We start from the raw sequence: 24,796 nt of genomic DNA, 5'->3' as shown, positions 1-24,796 counted from the left end.
GTATACCATGAATTACTCATAACCTTGGATTACAAGCCATGGAGTTGTTTCTGCTCAACAGCGGAAAAAAATTGGATTTACAATTATTCCTGATGGAGCTGATGCAATTCACCTTATATCACAGTTACTTCTCCTGTAAAGAGAAATTCTACACTCCACTATCTGGAGTGGCCATGGGTAACTGTGCCGCTCCAGCTTATGCCAACTTATTCATGCACAAATTTGAACTTGATCACATTTTATCAAACCTGCTGTGGAAAGACAACCTGATTGTATATTACAGATACATTGACGACATTTTCCTCATTTGGAAAGGAACAGAAACTCAATTACTTTAAGTCATAAGGGCATTAAATCAGGTAACCAAGAGAATTCAGTTCACTCACAATACAAGCAAGACACAAATAGCATTTCTGGATGTCAATATACACATTTCCAACAATGTCCTAGTTACTTCGGTCTACACCAAACTGACAGATTGGACTAATTATCTGCACTTTCACAGTTTTCATCAAATGAGCATAAAAAAGCATCTGCCATATTCCCAATTACTCAGAGTGAAACGCATTGCATCTTCCAATACACTGTATGAAAAAGCTAGCCAGAAAATTAAAGCTAAATTCTTACAAAGGAGTTATCCACACTCTATCATACAACCAGCAGAAAACAGAGTGAAATCCAAGGACAGAGCACAATTACTCACTACCAAACCTCCAACGAATGCCACAGAGGAACGAGCTGTGTTCTTGTCCAAATACTCCATTCAAAGCACCAAAATCAAGCATACTATTTGTAAACCCTGGCAATTGATCCAAACAGAACATGGTTTCAATAATATCTTTCAAGCTTACCCCATATTTGCGTACCAACGCACCAAGAACATAAAACAATTACTCAATAAGAAAAAACGCAAGCACCCTACACCATCTATAAGGGAACACTCCTGTGTTACAATTGTGAAAAACAGCATTATTAACCCGTTCTGTGCTCATGATGAGGTCAGCTTGTCATGAGGCACAGTGCTCAGGTGCTCATGACGAGCTGAGCTCGTCTTGGCCCGTGGAACGCTCACACGCGGGTATAATTCCCCTGCTGTGCTGAACGTTCCATGGGAAGGGGTGTGGCCGTGATGAGCTGAGCTCGTCATGAGCACCTGAGCACTGTGCCTCATGACGATCTGAGCTCGTCATGAGCATGGGGGTGCTGTGCGCGCCCCCCGACCCCCAGCACAGCGGGGGGAAATACCTCTGCATGCAAGGGTTAAAGGCAATACGGTAACTCATCCCACTCAAGGCACCCTATCAAACTGAAAGTCAATCCCACATGCGATACTACCAACGTAGTCTACCTACTCAAATGCCCATGCTGATTACCATATGTGGGCAAAACAGAAAGAAAAATCAAAACAAGGCTTACTGAACACAGAAGCAACATACGAACTAAAAACCTGACATCTTGTGTACCTACCCACTTTTCCAAAATTAACCATAATGTCTGCCAAATAAGATTCATGGTGCTTGAAACTATCATGGACTTTGATGGCAGAGATAATAAGAAATTCTGATTACAACGAGAACTTTGTTGGATACACAGATTGAATTCCCTCCATCCCAAGGGGCTCAACGAAAGACTGGAATTCAGCTGCTATTTATAAATGATTTGTCCTGAAGTCGACATTCCTACTTTTGCTGACCTTGTAATGAACCCTGTTCTCCTTCTCTCTTTGACTGTGAACAGTATTGTTTTTTCATTAGCTCCTTCACTCACCCCCTCTTTTGCTCCTTTCTCATTGACCTGTATTATTAGCCAACTCCACTTTCTTTCCACTTTTCATTGATTCTTCATTACTCTAATTTTCTTTCCCCAGTGTTTATTCAGTGTTGTTTTGCCTTCCCTGTTGTCAGCTTCCTTGTTTCCTGTTTTCCCTGATTTTCCCTTTCCCTTTACCTGCTGATTAGTGCATATTCACTTGTGTAATTTCCTTTAACCGTTTATTTATCCTTGTCTAATTCTTTCATTCATTTTTTTACATTTTCGGTTACTTTTCACTACTGCTCTAATGGTTACCACTGATTTTATATTTTCTTTCGGCTCGGCACCTTCATGCTCCCGCCGTCTGTTTTCTATTTTCACTGACTGTCGGGTTTCACATCTTGGTTCACGTATATTACTTCCCATAATCATCACACTGCCGGCTCTGTTTCTGATGGTGTTTCTAAACACTGATGTGTACTTCGAGACTACGGGTTTAAATCATGCAGGTACCCTCGAATCTACAATTTACACTTCCTCACCGAACAGTTAAATTCACGGCATGTTCTATATTGGTACCGCAGTTCCTATTCATGACCCCGTTTTCCGGAGTCCCTATTTTTTCAACCACCGACACTTCACGTTTATCCCGCATGTCGCTGTTAATGCCCGATAACTTAACTACGACGCATGTGACAGTCCGCACGCAGTTTACAATGAGCACTGCTCTTATTCAAGTTTGCATGTCCTGTTATGCATTATCTTACCCTAATTTCTTCATTGGTTTTTGTGTATTCATTAGGGCATGGTCTTTTCCTTATTTTTTAAAACAATCACGTCTTCCTTTCAACACCATTCACCTAATGCACAGTAGTCCCTCTCTTCTGTACACCGGTTTTCGATTTTTTTTTCTGTTTGGTTCCTTGGATTCCAACATATATTACCTTCTTAATTTTACAGACCATTCCCCATGAGGAAGGGCACATGCTCGAAATGCACGAAGGCCCTTATTCTATCTAACAGGGCCGTTCATGGCAAAGGGCCGACGTACCTTAGTAAGCATTTTGTTCTGTATACGCCAAGTCGCCCCTTACGATCTGCCACTCAACGCCAGCTGATCATCCCGCGGTTTCGTAGGGCACGCTTGGGAAGCCAGTCCCTTTCTGTTAAACTAGCATCTGCCTGGAATGCCCTTCCCGTGGAGCTACAGCATACGCAGGATTTACGCCTTTTTAAAAAACATTTAAAAACTCATCTGTTTAAACTGGTCATCTAATTTATCCTGCCCCTTCTTCCACAGCACCACATATTGGTTTGAGCGCGAAGATGCATTCATACCTGACTAGGGGTAATACAGGTATACAGGGCTCTTTCTCCCCTGATTCCTCAAACATCTTTCCTTCATTTGAACTCTTTGCACCCATACAGCAGACCTTACATCTCTAAGGCAGGGTGCACTGCGCTCCATGTGAGGACATATCTGCATGATGTATAAGTTGATTCTTAGCTGTTATAAGTGAGCAGGGAAGCCATTTGGAGAACATGTGCTGGATACCAGTATTTATGAGTTCCCCATCTACATGATGGCTTCACTGAAACTAGAGATGGTTGGTATCAAACATCTCATATTAATAAACCCACACTAATTCCAGTGATGTATTTATTGATACATGCACCCAGAGGGCACCTTAGACGTTCCCCCTGAAAACCTTACAACTACTAGTGTGTTGGCTAACTGGTGTAGACCAGCCTGCCACCATAGACGACTTCTGACCCCTTGAAGGTGAGAGCCTGTGCTCTCTGACAGCAGAAACAATGCCTGCTCCAGCCGGAGGTGTTGTCATCTCCTCCACCTTTGATATGCGACCCACATCTTCCTCAGACACAGTAAATGCCACCCTCTGCCCTGGGCCCATTTGCCACTAGGATAGGTGGTAAAATTAGCTTGTCAGAAGGCATGGTCCCCTCTCAAACTAGTACCACACATAAGGTGGGCTACCTGTTGTGACCACAAATTTCAGTATTCCACCATCTTACATTTTGGCAGAATTAGGCTCTCTGGGTCAGGGCTATGCTTCAGTGTACCATGGCATGAAGCCTGCAATGGCAGTTCGCATGTTGGTGCTGAGGGGTCTCTTAGGCTGGAATAATTCATACTGCAGCCATTAGGGACCCTCCTTAGTACCCATGCCCTAAGTACCCCAGATACCCTTTACTAGGGACTTAGAGAGAGGGCTAAAGGTATGGCCAATTGGGGAAATAATTCTACAGTTTTAGGGAAACAGATCTAGCACCTAGGATTTGTATAGCAGGAATCCAGAGAACTTCTGTCAAATTTGCATCAGATACCAGGGAAAAAGTGGGACTGACCTCGTCAAAAAGGGGTGCTTTTCTACACAACCTCCTCCAAATGAAAGACAATGAGAATAACCTTTCCCAATAGAGTCTTCATCATCTAAGTGGAAAATCCTAGAAAGGCCATCTGCTATGGCATGGTCAGTCCCAGGTCTTTGCTCCACTGTGAAGTCCATACCCTGTAGGAAGATGGACCCCCTCAACAGTTTGGGGCTATGCTTTTTGTCTGCATCAGCCATCTGAGAGGACTGTGGTAGGTATGTACAGGATGAGATGTTCCTTCATTTCTTCCTGGAAACTGTGTCTGGTGATGTCGGGTTCCTTGTTGAGGGAGAGGATGAGCTGGGTGTTGTTGGCGTAAGATAATATGCTGAGTCCGTGTTTTCTGATGATGGTTGCAAGTGAGGCCATGTAGATGTTGAAGAGCGTGGGGCTGAGGGAGGATCCTTGGGGTACTCTGCATCTGCTCTTTGTGTGAATGGAGAGGAAGGGCATGAGTCTGATTCTTTGTGTTGAGCTTTTTCCCCTGATTCCTCAAACATCTTTCCTTCATTTGTACTCTTTGCACCCATACAGCAGACCTTACGGCACTAAGGCAGGGTGCATTATGCTCCACGTGCCGACATATGCATGATGTGTACGTTGATTCTTAGATGTTACAAGTGAGCAGGGAATCCATCTGCTCCACCTTTGATATTGCGACCCACATCTTCCTCAGACAAAGTAAATGCCTCACTCTGCCCTGGGCCCATTTCCCACTAGGATAGGTGGTAAATTAGCTTGTCAGAAGGCATGTTCCCCTCTCAGGTGTGTACCACACATAAGGTGGGCTACCTGATGTGACCACAACTTTTAGTATTCCACCATCTTAGATTTAGCAGAATTAGGTGAGTAAGGAGCGAATCCAGTCTAGGGCAGTTCCCTGTATGCCGGTGTTGTGGAGTCTGCTGGCTAGTGTTCATTGGGAGACTATGTTGAAGGCTGCTGAGAAGTCTAGTAGAATGAGGGCTACCATCTGGCATTGGTCGAGGAGTGTGCGGATGTCATCCATGGCCGTTAGGAGGGCAGTCTCGGTGCTGTGGTTGCTGCAGAATCCGGATTGAAAAGTGTTGAGGATTAAGTTGGATTCTATGAAGTTTGTGAGCTGGATGTTGATGATCTTCTCAGTGACTTTGGTGGCGAAAGGGAGGAAAGAGATGGGTCTATAGTTATTGAGGTCCATCGGGTCTGCGAAGAGCTTCTTGATGAGCTGTTTGACTTCTGCACATTTCCAGTCATCAGGGAATGTGTCTGTTTGGGGGATGCAGTTGATTGTATGCCGTAGATCAGGTGCTATGGCAGAGGCAGCCCTTTCGAAGATGTACGGCAGGCAGGGGTCGGTGGGAACCCTGGAGTGTATGCTCCTTATGGTCTTTAAGGTGTCTTCTGTGGTGACAGGGACTCAGATGGTGATGGTCGGCTGGGTGGCGTTGCTGGTGTACGGTGTTGGGTCAGTGCCTTGGATCTGTTCATTGAAGTTGTTCTTGAGAGTCCTGATCTAATGATGGAATAAAGAACCGATTTGTCAGTACCTGGGTCAGGTGCTTGAGTGCAGAGTGGAAAGGTCAGCTGGGCTCTATACATCCTAAAGCCTTGTGGTTGTTGGTCTCGCCTGTTGAGTGTGCAAAATTCATGGCAACTCTGGAAGTGGGTCTCTGTGGTGCTGATGTCCTGGATGGCTGCTCTGTCTCAGTAAAGAGGGGGTCTAAATTGGCAGTTGCATAGATGACAGACCTTCAATTCTCTTTAAACTCTTCCATTGATATGTTGAAACCAGACTCGGCGTAGGAGAGTTCGTTTTGTGGCAATAATTCCACAATGTCCTTCATGGGCCACTTCAATTATTTGTTGTCGCAGACTCTCCGGAATACCAATTCTCGAACCTCTCCGGATAATGCCTTCTTGAGTAAGAGACATTTCACCTTTGACATTTTTAAATTAATTGCGAGCATTCATGCAGCTAATGACACAACAAACTATATTCTTTTTATATTGAACGGACCAATATGTGAAGAAAAGTTTGTAATTTACCTGCAATTCTAATCAAGTTCTAACTGATATCTTTTAATTAAATCTAGTCGAGAGAAGACCTTTGCACCATTCAGCAATGTGTGGACATGGATATCGTGCTTTTTCATTTGCCTTGTTTGCTTGATGCATATCAACACAGATGCATACAGCTTCCTCACTGTCCTTTTTGGGTACTACTACTATGGGCGAGATCCATGGTGTTGGACCAGCGGAATGCTTAATGGTATCATATTTGAGTAATTACCATGTTTTACTGTCCAACAGGTGTGATGGTCTTGTTTATCATTTCTGTACTCACTTGATTTCATTAAGTGATTATTTTCCTTTTCCTTTGAGTATGCAATTATCATCAGTATTATTTTTTAAACAGGGGCGTGGTAAAACTACCATACAAGCGGAAAAGATTGACTTAGTAAGGCATAATTGTTACTCCTTAGATTAGAGACAGATTGACAATTGATAGGTAATAATAGGGAAAACTTTGAGTTATGCCTAGTGACACTACCCCAACTAATGAAATCATGATGGCCTTCCTGCCAATCACCCAGGGCATAAATGAGAGTCTTTTTGTTGCCAGAGGGAAAGCAAAACAGGAGGAGAAGGGGTGGTTTGACACAATATGCACTAAAGCCCATAAACGCTTAAAGGAGGCATTATATAAATCTCCTAGGAGCACTGCGGAAGTTTCCGGTTGTTGAGTTGAATACAAGCAGGCCATGAAGCTGAGAAAATCACTGTTAAGGGAGATGGCCTGGGAGTCCCTTCAGGAATCAAGTACCAGCAATTGTAACAGAGCCTTTTGGCAGGTAAATAATTCCTCACCACTGAGTACAGATGAGGTTCCTAGGATTCAGCTGGCAATATTGGAGGAAGAAATGATAAATCACTTTGCTAGTATTTATTTGTTGCCCGTCACCTTACTAGGATAGGGGCAGGGTCATAGCTACAGTGATATCATAGTCCCATATGAAACTGCCACCATTGTTCCTTTTACTCTGGAGGAAGTTAATAACGCAATACAGGCAAGCAAAAGCAGTAAAACCCTTAGACCAGATGCAGTCCCTGTAGAATTAGACAAAGACAACACCACTGTATGGGGGCCCCTGCTGACTTTAGTATTGAAGGCCTGCTGTACTGCAGGATTTTTTCATCATGGGGTGAACCAATTTTCGACCTATTTACAAAAAAGGAGACCGCCTAAATCCAGCATGCTATAGGTCAATTCCCCTGCTCGATTCTTTGGTGAAAATAACAACACCTGAGGAGGTGGCGCCGCGAGGAACTGCAATTAACCACCTCGCTGTGAGCTTCTGCGGGGGGGGGTCACGAGTTGTGGTTACCGCGAGTTATGGTAGCCGCGATTGTCGGGACTACCGCTGATTGCTTGTTTCTGCCACCAGCTGCTGGGTCTGCTCGGTTGCCTGAGGCGTGATGGACAGCGGACAGCGGACACCCTGCTGGAGCAAAGCAGGCAGGCAGACTGTGCTTCAGCTTGAGGTGAGGCATAGTCGGGAGCTGTGAGGAGTGGTGGTGAGAGGAGCGGGAGAGTGAGGAGCAATTAGGTCATTCAGGCACAGCGATGCTCCCCGCCCCCAGCCTTCCCCTTAGCAGGTTGTTTTCCAAAAACTGTGCTCAGAGTCTCGCAGTTCAAAAGAGCCAGAGTGTCTAAAGGAGGCTAACAATGAGGAAGCATATAGAGCATAGAAAGAGCACAGTGCTTGGAGTACTGTTCTCTGTCCCTACTTTCCTTCGGTCTTCCCATTCTCTTCTTGGAACGTGGGCTAGAACAACTTCTTGACTCGGCATCTCCAATTAAAACAGTCCCTACGCAATGGGATCTGGAAAGATCAGAGGCGCTGCAGGAAAATCACAAGGGAAACCTAAAAGGGAAATAAGGAGACCAACAAGTGGCAGACAGTCCCAGTAGAATCCATGAACTGGGAAGTAGAAACTAATCCACATAAGGACATGAGCACTGACATGAACATTGTCATCGACATGACACCGTCAAAGAATGCGCACTGAGCCCTACTAGCACCATCAGTTCAATCCCCAGATCAAATGCTATCCCCCACATGCATCAATCTATGATTTAGCATTTCTTAAATAGCGAAAATTAAGGAATCGCTATTTAGGAAATGCAAAATCCTATGCATCAAGAAATCCTAAAAGTTTTTAGGATTTCTTAATTTTCGGAAATTGCGATTCCTTAATTACGAATCGCAATTAAGGAATGGCATTACATTGATTCCTATGGGCCTAGAGGCCCATGGGAATCAATGCCGTTTTTTTTTTTTTTTTGCACTCGCAATTTGTTGATGCATTGCAAGGGTGCAGAGGGGGGTCCTTCCCTTGCACCCCTGAAATGTATTTTCAAGTGCATGTTTCACACACATGTCCTAAGGACATGTATGTCTGTAACATGCAAGTTTAAAAAATGCATTTTTTTGCTTTTTTATAAATTTTCGCAAATTAACACGAGGGTCAACCAACAGGATGAGCTGTAGGACTCACCAACGGTATACTTTCCTCCGTGTGGGGATTTCCCCATGTTGTTCCGGCTGGAAAAGGACTTGCTTGGTGCCCCTGCCCCTTGTGGTGTCCCAATTCGTGTTGGGTGCCTGCTGTCCACGTTGGTGGCCGCATGGCCAGAAGTTGCCTCGATCCCGTGGAGGCCTCCATCCGCCTGATCCTAAAAAAGGACCTTGTTGTGTGGGACCGTACTGTGGTGGACCGAACTGTGGAGGACCGTAGCCTTGATTGTCGTAACCCGTACTGGGACCGGCCTGTGCGCTGTCTCCTTCCGAACTGTAGGATGAGTCGGAAAAGGTTGTATAATTCTTGTGACCTCGGTAGTTACCTCTTCCCCTGTTGGTGAAACAACCTTGAGAGGGTATACACCCGTTACAACGCATCTTTTACTCCGCACTACCATTACAACGCGACTTTTACTCCGCATACCATTACAATGCATTGCGCTGGGGGGCGCTCTAGGATAGGGAATAAGTATAATTTACTATCCAACACCTTCCCTAGGGTCCACGGGGACTGGAGTTAGAATAGTAAATTATACTTACCACTATCCAGCGCCCCAAGGCGCTATGCGTTGTAACGGTATGCGGAGTAAAAGTCGCGTTGTAATGGTATGCGGAGTAATAGTATGCGTTATAACGTCATACATCCCCTTGAGAGTCTTGCTTATAGTACTCTTCACATAGGGAGGGATAGGTACTCTTCTTGTCGTATGCACGGACGTCACGTGCAAGCTTTTCAAGTTTACGTGTTTGTGTTGTTAACTCAAAGTCTTTAAGGGTTGCGTCAAGTTGTTGTATGGCATCTTTGGCGTTAGTAAGAGCAGAATCCCCAAGAATTTCTGCCCTTAAACTGGCGATTTTTCTGGACAGTACTTGTACCTGCCCAGCTGCCGTCTCTACTACCAGCACCATCCAGTGCCGGGAGCAGTTGTTGGCAACAAAACTAAATCCCTCACGGAACTTAGGTACATCTACAAAGATTGCGAGTTCAATGCGAATTTGGAGGCCAACGGGTATGATATTAGCCTGCAAGTATTGTGATAGCAGATGACCATGCAGTTTGGTGCGCACAAGTTTTTTCTCGGGTCGTTTGAGCCGGGCAACTTTGTCATTGAGCGTAAAGTCTATGGAGGGTGCACCGGCAGACAGGAAAGTGTTTGTTTGATCCCGTAGGAGTTGATTAATATATTCTTCAGTGTATGAAAGTAGCTCGCTTTCAACCATGATGCAAAGTAGTATCTCTAAAAAAAGGATACCTCGCAGGCATGCACCTGCTCATAAAGTGGTACAGAGAGGGGGTATACCCAAATGATCACTGGGACCTGGGTTATATGAGGTACATAGACAAATGGTCCCAGTGTGGAACCATCGAAGGAAAAGGAAAGAGAAAATGATATTTTTAGAAAAAGACCAAGTTTCCGAAAGATATTCAAGATTCAATGTTCAATACTCACAAAGAATCATGACACAATTTATGATTCACAATTTAATATAGTCATCCATTGGTTCCGAAATTCACAAAGGACCAATAAAATACAGTGCCCCGGTGCTCTGGTGAGTGTAACGGGTCAGTCCTTTTTCCGCATGTGAGCCAACCTACCCCTGGGTTTATATATATCCCTGATTGTGCGTTTGTGCCCTCCGCAGAACGCTAATCCCGACCGATTCTGGCGGTAGCCCCCACCCAGCACAAGCCGCGTTGCGGATTCGTGCCGTGAGTATTTGCCATTTATTGTCAACTTTTTGCCGTGACCCGGGTCTCTCTGGGAATCACCCTCGACTGAATATGTAGGACACGTCCGCCCTGGTTTACACACTGGTGGGCGTTTCTATTCGGGTTGTCCAACCCTTTTTAAATTGAGCATGTATCCCACTTTTCTTCTCCTTCACGCATTTTACGAACCGGCTATGACAATCCTTTGGAGTGCACCCCGTCGTGTACCCCTGTCTCTTCACCTGTAATGGAATGTGCTCCTCTATTCACACTTTTTCAGACAGCCATTGAGTGTTCATTGTTATTCCCCTAGGTGCAGCTTTCTAGCCGACCAGCCCCTGGCGGCTTTCTCATTGGAAGGTATCTAGGACCAATACCTCCACACCAAGTGAGTTGACACATCGTGTTTATGGGTTTGTGCATTCAATGTGCCTACTACCACTGCTTATGCTCCCTCATGTCAGTTTTGGATTAATCCAAGATTGATATATATAATATTTTCTCCCCAGATACTGTATTTAGTTTACTGTTTCGCCTGGAGCCTTGAGCCCAACTGTACCATGAAGGTCTAGATCCGTGATGATTATCCAATCAAAGTGAATATTTTTCGTATATTTCCCACATTAGTGTACCTTTCCTAACACAGAATTTTTACTCACGCTATACCCGCCCCCCCCCCTCCACAGGTACCCTGCCCCCCACGTGTCTGTCCTGATGAAGACCCTAGCATAAGGTTTACAGCATTTCCTAGAATTTCAGGGGTTGAAACGTTGACGATCTTGTACCGTGCCTACAAACCAACCATATTGTTACACTGTTTTAATGGTTATCTTTTTGAGGCTATTGTATTAATGATTGTATGACATTTATGTACAGAGTGTGGCTGAAATTGCGAGCCAACACGCTTTTGAATTTCTGTTTCAAATCGGGTCCTATTGACCAGTAGTATTTCACCATTTGTCCCCTAACCCACACAATTCCTTGCACTATCCCTTCCCTGTTCGGGGTACTGTATTTTATTGGTCCTTTGTGAATTTCGGAACCAATAGATGACTATATTAAATTGTGAATCATATATTGTGTCATGATTCTTTGTGAGTATTGAACATTGAATCTTGAATATCTTTCGGAAACTTGGTCTTTTTCTAAAAATATCATTTTCTCTTTCCTTTTCCTTCGATGGTTCCACACTGGGACCATTTGTCTATGTACCTCATATAACCCAGGTCCCAGTGATCATTTGGGTATACCCCCTCTCTGTACCACATTCCAAGAAACCTGGCAAACAATAAATACCCCTATAGTAGGTTACAAAGAACACCTTAACCCAGCAATAAAGGAGGTAAATCAGGGCAGACGAAAAGGTGGTCTATCAACTTACATCTCAACAGTCATTCTATGGAAAGTTGAGGACATTGACCTAGTTTCCCCCCTTGATGCAATGCACAAAACTTGAGGCCCTGTCATCTTGCAACTTGTTAATCTTGAACATCTACATCCATACCGCTTATAAGCAGAAGGGGAGAAATATCCAACAACTCAGAGTTTTAAAATGCATCTACTCGCAGGCCAACATCATATTGTCCGGGAACTTCAATATGAACCTAATGCAAGTCCAAGAAAAAAACCTACCATCATACATGCAAGCCAGACAGGGTAATTCATCTAGATGCTCTACATCGGGCAAGAGATGTGCTGCATTAATGGGCAAACTTTCACTGTTCACCTTAAATGGAAGAAGCCCACAGGTTAGCCCAGCAGCCTTCACAAGAGTAATAGTGAAAATCAAGATCAACTATTAACTTCACTCTAGTGGATCCCGACTTATTCCCTCTTATTTCAAATTTCCAAATAAAGGAAAGAGCAGACAGTGATCATTATCCTCAATCCTTCAGATTAACTACCTTGCAAGAAAAAAAAAAGCCAGCAAGTGCCCGCACACTAGCAACCCATTCATATAATCTAAAATGGCTAATATGTAACAAAAAACTGTAGAGGCAATCATGGAGTCATGTTTTGCGCTACCGACCCCCTATGATACAAAATCCTTAGGGACAGAAGCCTAGGAGACTTTTGTCAAAACACTAGGGGCCAGATGTAGGTAATTCTATTTTACCGATTCATAAATACCGAATTTTACCGATTCGGTATTTATGAATCGGTAAAATAGAAGGTGGGAGATGTAGAATTATTTTTTTTTTTTAATTACCGAATCGCTAGCATTCGGTATTTACCGATTCGGTAAATACCGAATCGGTATTTCCTATTGATTCCTATGGGCTGTGAAGCCCATAGGAATCAATGGGAAATACCGATTCGGTATTTACCGAATCGGTAAATACCGAATGTTGCAAGGGTGCAGGGGGTGTCACTTTGACACACTCTAGCACCCGAAGTAAAGGCATGTGTGACATGTGGCACACATACATGCCCTTAGGGCATGTCTGTGTGTCACATTGCACAGTGTGCATGCACAGATGTGCATGCACACCTGGATTCGGTATTTTACCACCCAATTGGATTGGGTGGTAAAATACCGAATCTGTAAGGCCTTTGGGACTCAGAAGAGTCCCACCTACTTCTGAGATTTACCGAATCGGTAAAATTACCGATTCAGTATTTTACGGAATCGGTAAATTTACCGATTCTGTAAAATATTGGCCCCTACATGCCAATTCCTAAATACCGGTCGGTAACGGCCGAAATCGGCCGTTACCGACTGGTATTTGGGCTCCTACATCTGGCCCTAAGTATTACATTTTCAAACAAATCTAAAGCCAAAAATTGTTCGCCGGGGCAGTTTGGTACACACACCTTAAGGACAAAAAAAAGACAACTAAACAAATTTCATAGACTTTTGAGAACTCAGGGCCCCCAACATGCCCAAGAGACCTTGATAACAATTGAACAGATGAAAATAGACCTACAAAAGGATATTAGCGCAACAAAGCGATCCTACCAGGAGCAATTCTGGACAAAAATGCTTCATGTCAGCAAGCAACAAAATTCAAAACAGTTATGGGCACTCATTAATCTCATAAAAAATGGGAAGAATAGGCACTTCAATTTAGAAATAATGGAACACTCATAGAGAGTGCACATAGAGGCCACATTCAACCCTCTCAGGGGTCGGCATCAAAAACAACATATCGAAGGAGACAAGGATCAATAAGACCACTCTAAACAAAGGGTCCTGGACGACCAACACTCCGGGATTGAACTCCCAGGCGCTAACATCAAGAAGTAAGACCGATAACTCACCCCACCCTCAAATCAATCAGCCAGAAGGTAATTCGCTTCTATGCTCGCTTGAAATATCAAGACCCGACCCCCAAGACTACCATCTACAGCTCACACAAAAACAGGTTTTGTATGCAATAACAAAGCAAAGATCTGATGGAGCCCCGGGGCCAAATGGTCTACTCAACGCTTTATTTAAAAAAAAAAAACAGCATTCTGGTCTGTGCGCTTAACCTCGCTGTTTGCATATACACTAGAGACTGGCTCCATTCCAGATTCATGGCGAGGAATTATCCTGCAACCAATACATAAATCAGGGGCTCGTGCTGATCCTTCCAACTACAGATTATTCATCCTTATTGATGTTGAGGCTAAAATCTACGCCACAAATCTGCTGAAAGATCTAGAGGACTGGGTCAGTCACACAAAACTGATCCCTAACACCCAAACAGGTTTTCGAGCAGGGATGGGCACCCTTACAAACTTATCAGCTGTCACACTCTTGGCCAACCAGGCAATAGTTAATTCAAAAGTTTTGTATACCTGCTTTGTAGATCTCAAAGCAGCCTTTGAGAAGGTCCCTACAACCTTACTATGAGTTAAAATGGAGTATTGTGGAGCCCCCACGAAACTCTTAGACACAATTGTTAATCTATACTCAAAAACATGGGTCCAAATAAAAATGGGGGATGGTCAAAGTTTAACTAATAACATCTTGACCATAAAGGGCTTTAAAACAGGGGTGCGTTTTGGCCCCCTGCTTATTCAACATCTACACAGCCGACCTAGACAACAACCTTCGCCTAGCATAAGGGGACCCCCAAAAATTGGGCAATGTTCGAACAACAAGCCTGCAATATACTAATGACATAGTGCTGCTATCTCAAACACCCAGAGGTCTACAGCGCTTGATAAATCAACTAGCACTATATACAGCTTCAGTTAAACTAATCATAAATTTTCGGAATACAAAGGTTATGTGTTTTTCAAACTCACATAAAAAACAACCAAAATTTACCTGGACAATAAACAGTGAACCCCTGGATAAGGTGGGAACATTCAAATGTCTGGGGGTACTATTAGACCAACGCCTCTGTTGCAAGCAACATCTAGAACTAGGGAATGTCAAAGCAAAACAGCTATTATTCACATTTAAAATTTTGCAAAAAAAACTGAGCGACATTTCAACAACACACTTATTAACAGTTGTGGCGGCAATTTTTTGCCATCAATCACATATGGTTCTGAACTTCTAAACACAAAGGATGCAACAAGTCTAAATACTGCTCAAACCAGTCTCTTTAAGAATCTATTTTTAATTCTGCGCCATATTTCCACAAGCCATGATCGGACTTAAATTCGGGTTAAAAAATTAGATTCCAACAAGGCATGGGGCACTTGTCAAATAATATTGGAGAATGAGGGCAGAAGAGGTAGATTCTTCAACACATAATTGCTGGCTGGAAGTTGAAAAGCAATCCAGATCAACTAATGGAGTTTGCATTTCCCTAAAACAATCCATTGCAGTTCTAAAACTTGAGGAGGCTTGGAATACAATATCGTTTTATCCTAAATTTAAACAAGTGGTCAAAAAAAACATCAAGCTACAATCTCAGGTAATAAACAAAGCCTCTTTGACTTCAAAAACCAATGCCTGGATGAGTATGCCAACATATAGAAAGGTAAAACCTCAACCATACCTGACAGAACATTTTGCAAATAAAAAAAAAACAGAAATTGATTTTACTGAGACTGGGTGAGATTTCATCAAAAGATCTTACTGCAAAATGGAAACGGGCTAGGCCCACAATGGATTGCCGCCTGTGTGGCCAAGGAGAATAGTCAGTAATCCACCTTTTAAGTATTTGTCCGGCATTATTACACATACGGAAAGCCCTTCTATGGCCTCTATTGAAAAAAGAACAAATAAGGACTTGCAGAACTGCTGTAAACAAATGCCTAGGAGGGTCGACAGTACAACTGGCTTGTAAGGCAATAACGTTTCTATCACAGCAAGGGAACTAGAAAAGAGGGACAGCCAGTTAGAACCAACCGGAGACACAAGGTGATAAATTGCAATTAAGATTTTGAAGTCCATTTATTTACAGCCCCACATACTTCACCCTGGCGAAATATTAGGAACTTACCAACGGTACCGTCCTCCACCCTAGATAAAGTAAAAATGAACACTTTTGTTCTCTTGCAGACTATTAGTTTACAGCACCAAACACTTTATCCTGGAAATTACTGGATTCGATCTATGGTACTAGTCTTCTTTTAGATCACCAACCCATTTCTATTTTAACTTGTATCAATGTAAATTTTAATGATAATCATGTTAATAAATGCATTGATATAATCGCTCTTGTACATTGTGTATATTGGTGGATGTGCTGCCCTTTTATGATTTAAACTAAATCAAATAAAATTACATTTCAAATGGTTAAAATAACTGGTAATATGATCCTTAATAGATTGCAAAATTGGGCGGAATCACTTGACAATATGTCAGACCTACAATATGGCTTCCGCCCTGGGATTGGGACAATAGAGCATGGTCTCAATTTAAATATGCTGATTGGAAAATATATTAACTTCAAAAAGGGGAACATCTAATTAACATTTGTCAATCTTTCATTGGCCTTCGACTAAGTTATACATGCTAAATTATGGTAAAAAATTAAAGATATGAGGGTGGAGACAACGATTATAAGCTTTCTGAGGGACTTACATTCAGGATGCAAAGCCAGGGTTAGATAAGGCATTAGAGGAGAATGTTTTGAAGCTTTCAGGGTAGAGAGGGGGGGTGAGACAGGATTGTGTACTGGCCAATTTTTTGTTTCCATTATACATAAACAGTGTGGGGAAGGTACTTGAGGCATCCTCTAAAGACCTCCCACAAATAGGAACACACCCTGTCCTGGCCCTCCTCTATGCTGACAATGCATGTTCTTAAGGCTCGCACCCCTGATTCCCTTCAGTCCTTGCTCTCAAATTTTGCTGAATATTTGAAGTACCTTGACCTCCTAGTCAATCAAACAAAAACTTTAATTATAAAATGAGGGAGGCATAATAAGACATGTAGGGCTCCAACCCACCCGAGGTGATGATGACCATTTACAAAGCAAAATGCCTTAGCATACCACTTTATGGGGCAGGCATGTGGGGACACAAATAAACTGGTACAAAACGGGTTCTTTAGATATCTTCTTGTTACCCTTAAAAGTGCATCAGTATATTTATGACACGCCAAACTGGGTGCTCCATTCCATACAGATTTAATAAAGTTGCAGCCAATTGTACTTTGGTATCAAATATGGACTTCCGAACACACAGGCCTAAATCAAGCTATAATCAAGGATTGTCTCAAATGAAGCTCATTTTGTGTATCTCATGGTTGGCATATGTCCAGCGCTTTTTTTGTGATATGGACCATCTCAAGTATTTTGAGAAGCCCAAAACATTTGTTACTGTTATTAGAAATATCCTAAAAATCAATTGATTGTAACCACTTTTAACATTCAACCTTATTTTAAAACTGTACTAAACGCCAGGCATAGGTTTGTCTTGACCTGCCCAAGACTGGACATAGTCCATCGACCAATTAGCTTCCCTAAAATGAATGACTGATCCACAAGTGAGTGATTAAGTATTTATTTGTTGATTAATTAAAATCATTACAAACAAGAATAGATAAAAGCAACCTACATAAACAAACATATACTATGCACAAAGTTATAATCATATTAAAATGATCATCTAAAATTGCACTAATACAGTCAATTCCATAATAATGTTTAAACGTTTACACACTGTTTAAAATGCAGGTATTAACTAGAGTACAATATATTAGCAGCAATCACTGTTATAGCAGCATTTAACTTAAAGTGACAGTGTTAGCAGTAGGAAATACAAGTATAATACATTTTTTACTGTTTTCCATTTACTAGCTATAGTAAAGTGCAATGTGCATAACTATAGTGGATTATTCTAATAGACCCTTCAACTGGCATACATTTTGAGTTAAACAATTCCTAAAATAAGTTTCTTTTTTTACTTTGGATCACGATAAACAGTTATTTACTTGTTCTTCGTCTTTGAGTTTCTTCTCAGCAATAATAATGAACTTAACAAAGTGGTAAGTAAGTTTTATATTGGCCCCACTCAAACAGGTAATAATTGCTTGCCTGCATGTTCTAATTCCTAGTTCATTAAAAATTGGTTTTAGGATCAACTTCCGAGCCTCTGCCAAAGCTGGACATAAGGTTACGATGTGTGTTAGTGTTTCCTCCCTTTGACTACAGAGCCTGCAAATGCTCGATGCCCATTGATTTTCCCATTTTGGTATACCATCCTTTGTTGGATATCTTCCCAGCCTTAAATACATACATTTATTCTTAAGCCTAGGTTTTAAATGATACGACAAGTAAGATTGAGGTGACAGCCTACCGAAAGAGTTAGCAACTGTCCAGAAATGACTTCTTTTCCTTAATTACTCCTTGTCCGCTATAGTCGTTAATAATGCGGCCATTTGATTCATTTCTTTTTTAAAAACTATCCTGCTCCTCAATTCATCAGCCAAATTAGAGCAGTCAAAATTACTTATGCATTCATTAAAATACAGCTGCCAATTTTTTGATTATTCCCCTTCTGAAATTTGAAGCCAGCATAACTTTGCCAGTGAACCTTCCTCTGATCGGACTAATGTTAAAAGAGACTTCAAGAATGTAGATTGACGCGCCAGAGATTGGTCTTTCAAACTAAATTCCAGTGTAATGTTTGCTCGACTAATATATTTGGGGATTTTAAAAACAGTACTATATATATTCTAATCTCTATATCGTCGAGCACTTTCGCGTCTTTGCCCCTAAAGATGAATGAGCAATATTCCAAAGATGGCATTAATTTTGCTCGCATCACCTTTATCAGATGGTCGTAATTGGGGCATAACAGTTTGTCTCTTAATTTTCTAAAAGCAAATGCAAGTGAGCAACCCCTGGCTTCAAGATTGTTAAAATGCTGTTTAAAAATCAAACCATCGTCAAACGTGATTCCAAGGTATTTGTATAATTTGACATTTTCAATTACCATACCGTCAATATTCCACTCTTTAATCCTAGGCTTCCCTTTTCCCATAGTCATTATCTTTGTCTTTTTTATATTAATTGTCAGACCGTTTTGTGTAACATAACCATTAAAAGAGTTAATTAACCTTTTTAATCCTATTTCTGTTTGGCTCATTAAAATCGTGTCATCTGCATATTGCATATATTTAATTTCCTGACCATGAATAAACGGCGAATGCGAATTTATATTTTTAAAATGGGCTGGTAAATAAGCTATGAAAAGATTAAAAAGGCAAGGAGCCAAAACACTCCCCTGTTTTAGTTCCACATTTGTAGCTAAACGTTGGGTCATGTGTTTACCATCGCCTATTTTGATTTGCACCTAGGTGTTGGAGTATAACAGTATAATCATTTTTAATAGAGACTCTGGTGTATCCCAATTCTGTAGCTTCCTCCAAAGACTATTTCGTGGTACAGAATCGAAAGCGGCTTTTAAATCAATAAAACAAACATATAATCTTTGCTTCCTACTTTTGGCTCTCTCACTTAATAACGTTAATAAAATCAAATTCGTATGGGTTGATTCGCCCCTTCTAAACCCAGTTTGAAATTTAGGAATCAGCTCCTCCTGTGAGGCTCAAGTCTCTAACTCATCCAGCAATCAACTAGCAAATATGTTTGCCTCTACGTCAGTGAGTGTAATTAAACGGTAATTAGCCGGATTATCCTGCAGGCCACATTTATAAATCGGCTGTATAATACTGCCGTGCCAGGATAACGGAAGAAGACCTGATTTAAGAATTTCATTAAATAAAAGCATTAATAACTCCGGCCAATTACTCACTTCAGCCTTAAATATTGCATTCGGGATACCGTTTGGACCCGGTGCTCAGTTGGATTTGATCCTTTTTATCGACTTTTTTACTTTGTTGAGCGACCAGGGTTCCATATCCCCTCTACAATGAGGAGGAGAGATGCCGCCCCCACTCCCCCTATCTTTTACTTTATGCATGTCAACTAATCTATTATTACTATATTTATCATTTTCTAAATATTCTGTATCAATTTTTTCATTAAAAAAACTCACCCAACTCACTTCATCAACATTAGCACTGCTACCTCTATTATTACCATTCTCAATATCATTAATGATGCTCGAGAATAACCGAAGGTCTTTGGATTTACATGCATGATGGACTTTTGCCCAAGTTGATTCATATTAGGCTTGTTTTGCTATCCATATTTCCTTCTTGTATCTCTGTTTGAACTCTCTAATTTTACATGATATATTGAGACGCGGTAGCCTGTTATTATTCCTGTGAAGTAATCTTATTTCTTTATTAAGTTTTCTTTTTTGATAAACTAAGTGGAAAGAATACCATCCTGGTCTCCTGGGATTTAGTGTTATACCCTTACAGGGCTCGTCTCTAGCAAATTTAGCTACTCATTTATCACACAAATGGGACCAAAGCTCAACCATAGACTGCCCTTCAGCATAAGCATAGTGCGTATCCTGTATTAAACAGCCAAGAACGCCCAAGATTTTATCCTCAGTTTTTCCATTCCAAATTAACCTTTTAAGATTAAAGGCTGTTGGAGCTTTTATCATAGTCCTAGTTTCTGGCAGATACTCCGGATGAATTGTCAAGGAGAATGACTTGTGGATTGTGATCGCTTATGATCCTTGGGACAATCTCGTAATTTTTTACTAAATTATATAATTTCTCAGACAGTATAGTATAGTCTATTACAGAGAAACATTCAGCTTTGTTAAATGTAGGAATATTATCAGAATCATGCAAGATCTTTAGGTTGTATTTTTTGAACTCATATTCTGTCCATTGAGCTAACCGTTTTAAGTCAAGAGTCTGCCCATTAAAAGGATCAAAGTGCATATTAAAATCACCTGAAATAATAAATACTGAATCCAAATGCTCATAATATAAAGTTTTTACCATTCCCCAAAGCAGGATTATTTGAGAAGATCTAACTTTCTTTTTACAACTTAAATACACATTTAATAAGATAATTGAGTGACTGGCTATTAGTTTAACACAGTGGAGCCATTTTACATGGAGGTCAATTTCAATGTGAGATGCTTTAAGATTTGCAGAAATATATATAGAAAGACCACCACGTGGGCGACCTGAGTTGGCTTCATGTGTTGCATTATTACAGTATTCAATATAGCCGATAAGGGGTTCATTAGACGTCGACCAGGTTTCCTGCAACATTATTATACTGGAAGCTTTCAGGAAATCCATTACCCCTTGGTCTTCAATTAACGATTTTAAGCCATTGGTGTTCCAGGAACAAAGAGTCAGAGGATTTGAACTACATCAGTCCTTCTTTTCAAGATTTTGCTTAATTAATATTCCTGGGAGCCAACTCCAATCGTCTTGTAACTCTGGGACTTTCTTCAATGCTTCACAGGTTCGCAAACCGGATTGACTACTCCTTATCTTAATGCCGTATGCTATGTTTAATTCCTTAGATGCGCCTGATGCATTTTTTTAAACTCTAACCTGTTCTATTCTGGCTGTTTTTTTATCATCACGTTTTTGACTAGCCATACATATTTTATTCTCATCACTTTTGTGCTGCATTATATCAAGGGGCTCTTTTGGAATCAACACCATTGGATAACAAGATTCTTGTGGTCTCCAAACTTTAATACCCCAATTCTCAAATACACTAACATTCGCCATTATTTTGTCTGCAATGTCCCTGTTTAGCAAAGTTGTAATTGTTATCTCCTTATCGGAGTGTGCATCTTCTTCCTTAAATTCCACTGAATCCAGATCCGTAGTTACCACATCTTTAAGATCCGTAATAACACGTAGTAATTTCAAAATATTACCACAGTTTAGAATATCGTGCGGGCCTCTAGATATATATTGGGGGCTGAAGGCTACTTTCCTTGTTTCGGATGACAGGTTTAAATACTCAGTATTCTCTTTCTCCATAATAACAGGGGGGCATATATTTTCCATAACTGGTGACCCATCTCTTTCCGTCGGCAAATTACCTTCTTCGTCTTCCTTGATTAATCGCTCTTGTGTCCCTAAATGGGCCCCTTGAATAGTTCTATTATCACCTTGCTGGACAGTGTGATTTGCTAGTATCTGATTAACAATGTTGTTTTGAGCTCCTTGGTCGACCACTAGTTTATTACTTGATTAACAACTTAATTCAATCCCTAGATCATTACTCAGGCTTGTTAAATGACTGTTAGACTTAGCTGGATTCTTAATTTGCCCAGATTGCAAATTATGGACTTCTGCCCTTACACTTATCATTTTATCGGATACTTTTTCCTTTATTATTATTGGTGCATCCCCTATGGGGACTGTGCCGGATGTGGCCTCTACCTCCCCTGGTTTTTTTGTACAACACTCTAATAATTGGTTTACATTTACAATTAGTCCTGATTTTTTATTGGGGCCAAAGATCGGAAAGTATGAATTTATTTCAGATCCCTTTACTTTCAATGAGTTAGGATCTACACTCACTTTTTTACTAAGCGTTTGTAGTTCATATGCTTTTTTATTGTGAGTTTTCCTTTGCCTTTTCCTAGCCCTTTTTGACAGATTTGTCGGTTTTGGTGGAACCCTTGTTTCTTTGCTTTGTTTCGAACATGCTTTTTCCAGATTACTTGAGTCATTGATTCCACCAGAGACATCACAACTCCCCCCTTCTATTGCCAAGCTGTCTTCTAAAGAAACTAAATGATGGACTTCAGTGTGAGCTTGTGTATTGCTAACATCTTTTACAGATTGAGGTGTAACATCATCACTCAGTTTGGCTAGAATATTAGAAGGTGCTGTCATTTCATCTCAACCTTGCCTATTTCTACCTGACAACGATTTTACTTCTTGCACCATGGAACTAACTACTGAAGGTAGATCTGAGATCTTATCAATCAACTGTTCGCATGTGCAGGTTATATATGAAGTGTCCTTTTCTGCTTGAACTTTCATAATGAGATTGGTTAAATGCAAGAGTTTTGTGTCAATACCCGCCACGTGGTTTGCTAGAGTGTTTAATATATCCACCTGAACATCCAATTTGTCTGAGTGGAAATTTAGCGCATTAGTAATTGAGCCCATGGTATGTATTAAACAGTTACACAAGAATAGGTAACCGTGGCACTCCTTGGGTATAGTAAACAAAGTAAATAGATAGTCTCAAGGTAAAAGTTTTTTAGGCGCTCAGGGAAACACCTTCTGGTTCCAAACAGGTGTAACGGAAAATATGAAAATGGGAAGTCTTACGCCAGGTAAGAACTGCCCTGAGCACTCTTGATGCACTGCATGGTGCGTGGCTGAAGGTTAACTTGAAGTAAATGAACGTAATTTAGTGAATTTCATGAATATTTATTCATCCAAGTTTTTTTTAATAGATCCAAAAAACGATATTCATTAGTACATATTTCTTCATATGATTAAACTTCTGATCAAAAATCCATCGTGATTCGTAGCAAACGATCAACATAAGATGACATGGAAACCCCAATGCATTTCGTGCTAAATTAGCACTTCTTCATGGGGATATATTTCTAAAGGGAAAGAAATGAACCAAATTGTAGGTATTTGCTGAACAGGAACTTCATAGCATAAAAATGAATGCAAAACAAGTTAAGGAAAGAACACAAGTAAAATGTCCCAGAGTGATCAGACTTAATGAATGAACACAGAAGTAACATTCGAACCAAGAACATGAAGTCATGTCTGGCTTCACACTTTGTTTCTCAATCTCACAACCCCAGTCAAATTCGATACTTAATCTTGGAGATGGTTAACAAAGTTCCCTACAGAGACAATAAAAAACATTTGCTACAACGCGAACTGCACTGGATTTACTACCTACAAGCCCTACAACCTAAGGGGCTTAATGACAGAATTGAACTTAGCTGCCATCTTTGAACACTATATGCTGTTGTTATTTGATACTTGATCTATCTTCTAGATGTGTCTATGACAGAATTCAGATTTACCTTTTGTGTATTACATCTTGTTTTCACATACCTAAGTTTCCACTACAATTAAGTAATGTTTTGACCTGTTTATCATGTTCCTTTTCCCAGTATTTCTTTATTATTCATACGTGTATTTAGCCCATGTTTCATTATTTCCAGCCTTTCCATTTTGGTACTTTCAATTGTATTTCACATGTTTCTTCTTTGACACTTCACGACCGTCAGCCGTATTTTGATTTTCCCTTTTCCTGTTCCTGTGTACACATCGTTTTCGTATGTATTCTTTTATGTTTTCCAGTTTTCTATCCATTCACTTTTTTCCATGTATGTAGTTCATGTTTTATTTTTGTCAGTCTCTTTACATTAATGTCTCATTCAGATTTTCTCTTCTTCTCTGTTTTTGAATCTTCAGTCCTACTTTACTCTTTACTATTATTTCTTACACTTCGCGACCGTTCAGTCCTATTTTCATTTCCCTTTTCCTTTTTTCTGTGAGCCTGTGCGCACAATCGGTGTTTTCCGGGTTTCCAACTCGGACCTACCACTGCGAGCCCACCGCGGTACATGTTCGTTCTTGGTGACGGGTAAGTTTCTTTCATTCACGACTTGCTGTTGTTCAGGTGGCGGTTCTTCCGTCTTTCTTAAGAGACGATATCACGTTGCCTTAATGTATATGTAGGCACTTCTTTTTTATATATTTCTACCGTGACGACCATTCACATATCTTTGTGATACACTTGGGCACCGTTATGTTTCTCTGCTTGATACACGACTCTATCCGATTCCCAAACACACCATTTGCGCTGTGTTTTTTTCACAGTATTTTCTTTCTAGTCGTTCCACTCCACGTTCTTTTGATTCTTTATGGTTCTTGATTCTCTCTGTTTCTTGTCTTTTCTTAGTTCTGCTGATTCCCTAGGGTTCTAAATGCACCATGTTTTTGTTAAGCATTTTTTGCACGATGTGCACGACCTCACTCTGGGACATTTTACTTGTGTTCTTTCCTTAACTTGTTTTGCATTCATTTTTATGCTATGAAGTTCCTGTTCAGCAAATACCTACAATTTGGTTCATTTCTTTCCCTTTA

This window comes from Lissotriton helveticus, chromosome 4_1 (assembly GCF_964261635.1).
Source record: "Lissotriton helveticus chromosome 4_1, aLisHel1.1, whole genome shotgun sequence".
Taxonomy (NCBI): domain Eukaryota; kingdom Metazoa; phylum Chordata; class Amphibia; order Caudata; family Salamandridae; genus Lissotriton; species Lissotriton helveticus.
The sequence above is the reverse complement of the archived record's forward strand: the minus strand, read 5'-3'. Positions refer to the sequence as shown.